Raw genomic sequence first — 7,035 nt, 5'->3', positions numbered from 1 at the left:
CATTCAAGGAGTTGGTCTGATGGGAAATCGTGATGTCATCACCATCCCTCCTTGCCTGAGGAACAATAGAGGAACATTAGAGAACAAAAGAGGAAAGCCCCCCCCCCTCCCCCCCTGTGATATGTCATGACTCACCTTGACCACCTATTGAGATGTTCCTTTTGTTAAGTATACAGGTATTAAATGAGGTGAAAATGAGACTGGAGTGCCACTTTAAGCAAAATTGTGTGATGTTATCTGTGTGAGATTCATCTTACATGTCTGTTAACTGAATATACACTGGGTGTACAATAACATTAGGAACACCTTGCTAATATTGAGTTAACACCCACTTTTGCCCTTAAAACAGCCTCAAGTTTGAGACTCTACAAGGTGTCAACTACAAGGTGTCAAAAGCATTCCACAGGGATGCTGGCCCATGTTGACTCCAGTGCTTGGCTGGATGTCCTTTGCGTGGTGGACCATTCTTGATACACACGGGAAACTGTTGAGTGTAAAAAACCCAGCAGGGTTGCAGTTCTTGACACACTCAAACCGGCGTGCCTGGCACTTACTACCACTTAAATATTTTGTCTTGCCCATTCACCATCTGAATGTCACACATACACAATCCATGTCTCAATTGTGTCTAGGCTTAAAAATCCATCTTTAACCTGCCTGCTCCCCTTCATCTACACTGATTGAAGGGGATTTAACCAGTGACGTCAATAAGGGATAGCTTTCACCTGGGACAACGATGAGAGAGCCTATAGGGATGAGGTCAGAGACAACAACCTGTCCCTCAACGTGAGCAAGACAAAAGAGATGATCGTGGACTACAGGAAAAGGAGGGCCGAACACGCCCCCATTCACATCGACGGGGCTGTAGTGGAGCAGGTCGAGAGTTTCAAGTTCCTTGGTGTCCACATCATCAACCAACTATCATGGTCCAAACACACCAAGAAAGCCGTGAAGTAGGCACTACAACATCTTTTCCCCCTCAGGAGACTGAAAAGATTTGGCATGGGTCCCCAGATCCTCAAAAAGTTATACAGCTGCACCATTGAGAGCATCCTGACCGGTTGCATCAACGCCTGATATGGCAAATGCTCGGCATCTAACCATAAGGCACTACAGAGGGTAGTGTGTACGGCCCAGTACATCACTGGGGCCAAGCTTCCTGCCATCCAGGACCTATATACTAGGCGGTGTCAGGGGAAGGACCAAGAATTGTCAGACTCCAGTCACCTAAATCCTAGACTGTTCTCTCTGCTACCGCACGGCAAGAAGTACAGGAGCATCAAGTCTAAAGGCTCCTTAACAGCTTCTACCCCCAAGCCATAAGACTGCTGAACAGTTAATGGCCACCTGAACTACTTACATTTACCCCCCCCACACTTTGTTTTTACACTGCTGCTACTCGCTGTTTATTTTCTATGCATAGTCACTTTACCCCTACCTACATGTACAAATTACCTTGACTAACCTGTTCCCCAGCACATTGACTCAGTACCGGTACCCCCGGTATACTGCCTTGTTATTGTTATTTGTGTTACTTTTTATTTTATTTTTTACTTGAGTTTATTTTGTAAATATTTTCTTAACCAACAATGTAGTTCAATAAATAGAGTTAAGGGCTTGTAAGTAAGCATTTCACGGTAAGGTTGAATACAACAACTGTTGTATTCAGCGTATGTGACAGATACAATTTGATTTGATTTAACTGGTCAGTTAATTTCATGGAAAGAGCAGGTGTTCCGAATGTTTGTACACTCAGAAAAGTGGTGATTTTAGCATGTAAATCTTGGTGGGGCACACTCAACCAATTTTTGTAGATGCATGCCAGCCAAGCCACTCACAACATGTTATTATTTTATTAGGCCTATGTGGTCTGAAAAGGAAGGAAAATACAATAACGAGTATCCACTATTACAGAAAATATGTAATACATAATACATTATATAGTATCCTCTCCTCGTTAAGAAAAGCACATGAGCTAATTATAATACACAAAGTAAGAAAAACAATGAAATCATTCCAACATTGCCTAAAATTATGAATAAGATACCAATGACAAACTGATATAACCAATATAAATAACAATTGAGATGTACAAGCTATGGCATAAGGGAATGATGAGCTGATAACCGTTCAAAACTTATTTTCCCAGTCCAAGCTCGAGTTTCCAGTTGTCTTGAACACACTGAAGTCTGAGATTTCCCAATTCCGAGTTTCCATTTGTTTTGAAGGCAGCAGAAGTCACGCTGGAATGACAGCATGGAGCGAATGGAATGGCATCAAACACATGGGAAACATGTGTTTGATGTATTTTGATACCATTCCAACTATTCCATTCTAGCCATTACCACGAGCCCGTTCTCCCCAATTAAGGTGCCACCAACGTCCTGCGATGGACATACTTATCCCAAGAGTTACTTATATTATCAATGGTATGCATGTTGTCTTCAGTTCAACCTGTTGTTCCACTACTCTATCTTTGTTTTAGGATAGGGACATCCCAGATTTGACTGAAGCTACAATGACTTGCTTTGGTGAGTCTTTGTTGAAGTTGTGAAATAAGTGCACAATAAAGCTTGCGCCAGCATTTCTCAGTGCCTTCTCTATAGGGACTAATGTGATAGCAGTTTATATATATAAAAAATATGGTCACTGCATTTACCTTGTATTTATTATTAATGCATTTTTTCTGGTATTTACTTAAATTAACACAATTAGGCTAGTAACTATAGTACCTGGTACCAAATGGTTATTATTGTGTAATTATCATTTATCATGTATAAATTCTTGTAAAATTAAGTACTACCGATCAAAAAAAATCAACTTGCCTTCTGTGTTCATTGAGCTAGTATTTGACTGTGTGCATTGTATGTGCCAGCAGTAACTACTAACATGTATACGGTAGTTTACTTAAATTGTTTGTTTAAAATTGTAATGGTGAAGAGATGACAACATATTTCAGAGAATTTGTTATCTTAATCACCCTGCATGTATAAGCTCATGCTGTCTCCAGCCAACTGTATATCCTGCTTTCACGCCACCATTAAAACACGTTCTACTCAATGTGTGGTGTCTACATTTTTCATGAAGGAAACAACGTGAGACATCGTGACACGCCAAAACTTGTTGAAAGCAAAATACGATATGCTTATATCCTTTTAGTATGGCAGCAAATTCTCAGAGAGCAGAGAGAAAAAGAAAGGTTGAGAGTGAAGTCTGACAGCTCAACCGGAAGAACAGTGTTGTAAAGTGGGGGTTGTTGTCAATGGCCAATCACAGGAGATCCCAACCAACATACTGTACCGGCATCTCATAAAACCCCAGTAGCAACAACATGGGCCTACTACAATTCAGGAATGCAACTGTGTTATTTCAGACAGAAGCAATTTCCCCTTAGTGTATCTTGAGGTAACCAATATGTAACGGTTTTCATGCGGTGAAGGAGAGTCGGACCAAAATGCAGCGTGTAGATTGCGATCCATGTTTAATGAAAAAATGTAAAACACGAATCAATACAAATACTACAAAACAAAAAAGAACATAACGAAAACCGAAACAGCCTATACTAGTGTAAACTAACATAGAGACAGGAACAAGGACACGAAGTATAATCACCCACGAAACACACAAAGAATATGGCTGCCTAAATATGGTTCCCAATCAGAGACAACGATAATCACCTGACTCTGATTGAGAACCGCCTCAGGCAGCCATAGACTAACGCTAGACATCCCACAAAACCCCAAGACAAAAACACACCACAATAACCCATGTCACACCCTGGCCTGACCGAATAAATGAAGAATAAACATAATATATTTCGACCAGGGCGTGACACAATAGAACAAAATATTTGATATACTCCCACAGCAGCAACATACTAATAAATCACAAAAAATGGAAAAAATGCACTTAATTTAAGAAAAGTTATTGATAAACTTGCTGTCAGCTATCCAACCGGAGGGGCAATAGGCTATGGTTACTTAATGAGCTGGAGATCTCATACAGTAGGCTAAGGAAGTGAATAGTCTGAAATGGGTTAAACATCATGGGTTGCAGAAAGAGTGAAGGTCATTTTTTTCCATCTTTATAATACGAGCCTTCTTGGTCAACATCCTTTAGATGTGGACTAAATTATCTGTAAACTGATGGGTGACATGATAGTTTGAATATGTCAATATATAGTTTAGATTTGCTTCAGTTAAACTGGATGAAGGTCGTGGATATATCCGGGGCCAATAAAATGCAATGCGATCACACTTACAGTCACGTGAAGTCTAGACAGATAACAGCTACGTCATCTTTATGACACTGTAGGTGGTTCCCTGTTTATGGCAACACATAGGCTTACTCTGTGTCAGTTTCGCATTCTCGTGGAGATGCAAGAGACGTCACATAACACAAGATGGCGCCATTGCCACCCTTTACTGAATGAAGTGTGCATAATGAAGTGTGCACGAGTCCTTTTCAAAATAGACAAGAGTATTGTTTTTTACAAAGCCACGGGAAGTAAGTGGCGCTGAGAGTGCTGCAGCAACCCCTGATATATCGAAATGAAAACAAATATGTATTAAAAAATTGAAATAAGCTTTTTTTCTCCACAAAATGATTGAACTTGGCCTGCCTAGTGGTTAGAGGGTTGGGCCAGTAACCGTAAAGGTTGCTCGATCGAATCCCTGAGCTAACAAGGTAAAAATCTGTCGTTCTGCCCCTGTGCAAGGCAGTTAACCTGCTGTTCCCCGGGTGCTGAAGACATGGATGTCAATTATGGCAGCCCCCCCCCCCGCACCTCTCTGATTCAAAGGGGTTGGGTTAAATGCAGAGACACATTTCAGTTGAATACCTTGGACAACTGACTAGGTATCCCCCCCTTTCCTATTACTCCTGTATGAGGGGATCAAAATAACATTTTTTGACAGTTCACAAAAGTTCCAGTAGTTTTACCTCGCACCCACAGGATCTATATTATTGTTACGTGGTGTGAAACGGGGAAACCAAGAGCAGACTCTGAAGAGGAAGCCGGGATGATGGAACCAAAATGTTTATTGTACACAGAGAAATATGGAGAGCAGAACCGGGATAGCTCAGATGAGATGCAAGAAAACCCGAAGTGTAGAGTGAGGTTGGAGTTGGCGAGTTGGCTGAGTTGAACAGGGAAACAGGTCCTAAGGCGAATCCAAGTGAGAGAGGACAAGACGGTGTGAGGCAGGGAAACAAGCACAGCAGAGCAACAGGATCTTGAGAACTGACAAAAGGACACCGGATGACCACCAGAGGGCGTAGCATGAGCAGATGTGCAGATGTGACAATCGGTCATGTATGGGAAATTACAAAGGAGTGTGTTTGTTCATGCTCCAGCTTTTGGTTCACAGCCCCATGAGAAATCTCTTTTAAATGACTTCCACAAGCACAAGCACGCACATACACACATCTACTGTACACCTTGTGATAGGCTGTTGCCTATGTATGATTATGAATAAACTGGAGTGTAGCCTTCTTATTAGGCTACCCATTTTTTTGTTTTAAATGCTAGATTGTCAGTCTTAAACAGATAAACTGTAGTTGGATAAAAAAGTATAATGATGCCAATCAGAAGTGAAAAAAAAGAATGCACTACATGGCCAAAGGTTTGTGGACACCTGCTTATGGAACATCTCATTCCAAAATCATGGGCATTAATATGGAGTTGGTTCCCCCTCTGCTGATATAACAGCCTCCATTCTTCTGGGAAGGCTTTCCACTGGATGTCGAAACATTGCTACAGGGACTTGCTTCCATTCAGGCACAAGAGCATTAGTGAGGTTGGGCACTGTGTTGGGCGATTCAGCCTGGCTCACAGGCGGCGTTACAATTTATTCCAAAGGCATTAGATGGGGTTGAGGTCAGTGCACTGTGCAGGGCAGTCAAGTTCATCCACACCGATCTTGACAAACCATTTCTGTAGGAATCTCGCTTTGTGCACGGTGCCATAGTCATGCTGAAACAGGAAAGGGCCTTCCCCAAACTGTTGCTACAAAGTTGGAAGCATAGAATTGTCTAGTATGCTGTAGCATTAAGATTTCCCTTCACTGGAACTAATAAGGGGCCTAGAAAAACAGCTCCAGACCATTATTCGTCCTCCATCAAACTTTATAGATGGCACAATGCATTCGGGCAGGTAGCCTTCTCCTGGCATCCACCAAACCAAGATTAGTCCGTCAGAATGACAGATGGTGAAGCGTGATTCAGATGGTGAAGCGTGACTCCAGAGAACGCATTTCCGCTGCTCCAGAGTCCAATGGCGGTGAGCTTTACACCACTCCAGCCGACGCTTGGCATTGCACATGGTGATCCTGAGCTTGTATGCGGCTACACGGCCATGAAAACATCCTATGAATGTGCCACATTGAAAGTCACTGAACTCTTCAGTACGGGCCATTCTACTGCCAATGTTTGTCTATGGAGATTGCATGGTTACACGCCTGTCAGCAAAGGGTGTGGCTGAAATATCCAAATCCACCTGGCCAAGATAAAGCATAGCAGTGTGAACAGCCAACACAGAGTTACACATGGAGTAAACAATTAACAAGTCAATAACACAGTAGAAAAAAAAGAGAGTCTATATACATTGTGTGCAAAAGGCATGAGGAGGTAGGCGAATAATTACAATTTTGCAGATTGTATTGATTTCATATCATGAACATCATCAAAACACAGACTTTCACTATTTCGACTTTGTCTTCAACGTAACCCCTAGTGGACAGATTATCGTGGACAGATGAAACAGCGAGAATCTGTCAAGGTTTACGTAGAATTAACAGAACAGGGGCAAAGGACACTTTGTCGGTGTGTACTAGCTATAGCTAGCTGCCGTTGTCGCCCCCGCCTCTTCTGCCTGTGAGGTTTATCAGCGTATGGCATCCAACATTATGTTGCATCCCTGCCATCTACTGTACTGGAGCGCCCCTGCCTATATACTGGAGTAAGAGTTTAAAATGGATCAAAAGAAGTATAAAGAGGGGTTCCTGCAGATGCAGAAATGCCCACATGTAGGAACGC

Source organism: Oncorhynchus masou, chromosome 24 (genome assembly GCF_036934945.1).
Source record: "Oncorhynchus masou masou isolate Uvic2021 chromosome 24, UVic_Omas_1.1, whole genome shotgun sequence".
Lineage (NCBI taxonomy): Eukaryota > Metazoa > Chordata > Actinopteri > Salmoniformes > Salmonidae > Oncorhynchus > Oncorhynchus masou.
This window is presented reverse-complemented; position numbering follows the sequence as displayed.